This window comes from Morone saxatilis, unplaced genomic scaffold (assembly GCF_004916995.1).
Source record: "Morone saxatilis isolate NCDOM2014 unplaced genomic scaffold, NCSU_SB_2.0 Contig8, whole genome shotgun sequence".
Lineage (NCBI taxonomy): Eukaryota > Metazoa > Chordata > Actinopteri > Moronidae > Morone > Morone saxatilis.
In genome coordinates this window covers 344,456-345,868 of record NW_023340257.1, presented here as the reverse complement: position 1 = coordinate 345,868, position 1,413 = coordinate 344,456, and the positions used below count along the sequence as shown (strand labels likewise).

Sequence of the window (1,413 nt, the reverse complement as noted above, 5' to 3'; positions counted from 1 at the left end):
GTGTGTGTGTGTGTGTGCGTTGCAAAGGAAAATCCAAGATGAATAATGAGAAATCAAAGATGTCAATACATTGAAAATACACAATATGATCAAAAACCCAGACCACTTCTTTATGGGTGTGCATATGAACTAGTAAAAATATATCACATATTAACAAAGTCTATTCATTCAGTTGTTGGGTGTTAGTAGACAGAGCTGTGGAGCTTCTTATTCTCTGGAGTTCAGGCGAGGCAGCAGCAGCAACAGCAGCAATAGTGTGAAGCTGCTTTCATTCAGGTGGAAAAGATAGTCAAACTCAGTGTTCAGATGATGAAATGGTGTGTAAATTGAGCTTAGACTATAATGTCGTTTGGTATATATATTTGGTGATACAGGCCAGTCAGTTGTCTCCCTCCTGTGCTGTGATCACACCTATTCCATTGTTAAATCTTGGTATGGACAGTAGAGACATGTCCAACATAATTTTTTGTCAAAGCCACAGGAAGCCACTGGAAAAGGAGCTAAAGAGCCGGAGCCGCAGGTCGCCTACCCCTGGTCTGTACAGAGTCACCTGGATTGGATTTTTTCTGCAGAAAGAAATGCATTTTGATGGACAGAGAAAGAAAGAGGGATGAGGGATACCTGACCTGATCTGTAATACGCTGTCTGTGAGATGAATGTACAGCAGCAAATTGGAAGCAGATGGTATTGAATAGATTCAAACATCATAGACTGTGAAGTGTTAGCTCATATGTGTTTTTATAACCTGAAGGAAATGCCCCCAGAAAGCAAAGATGAGAAAACCAAACCTACAACCTTGGTATCACTTTGTGTTTTATCTGCCAGTGCAGTTCACTGTTATGTTAGTACTGTATGTATGTGCAGAATTTTTAGCTAAAATACTCAAGCTTGTGTCTGGACCAAGCAGATGCATTGCAGATACCAGTTGTATCTGTGCCATCTGGCCTTTGGGTTAAGGTGCCACTGTGACTTGCAATGTGCCTAGTTTACATCTGGCAAATTTGTTGAATGTAGTTCCCATACATTGCTCTCTCTCTCCTCATTTCCTGTCATCTTTCTACTGTCTGGTATTGAAATTTAAAGACCCCAAATGCCCCCCAAATTTAGGTGAGTAGAGTCTCTGCAAAGGATTAGATGTGATCACAGTTTTGATTTTGTCATGATCACTACAGGGGTATCACTGCAGTGTGGTCTGGGAGAATGTTACTCTAGGAAGCCTATCTGACCCTATCTAAACATGTTTTTTTTCAACCAGAACCTCATTTTACTAGCCTTTGCCATTGTCAGCTGGTATTAACAAGTAATCTAGATAACAGCACATAATCATGGGCCTTTGCATTTACACTTAGTTCTACATATGAGGCCCATTACTACAGAACTGTAGTCAGTTTTTATAAGGAGTTTGGTCTAGAC

General features: G+C 40.4%; 1 protein-coding gene across 1 annotated transcript in view; it reads right to left on the bottom strand.

The window, feature by feature from the left end:
- The window catches only part of nf1a (neurofibromin 1a), a gene marked incomplete at its 5' end in the record, with an annotated part of 65,945 nt that overhangs the window by 44,056 nt on the left and 20,476 nt on the right, over positions 1–1,413 (bottom strand).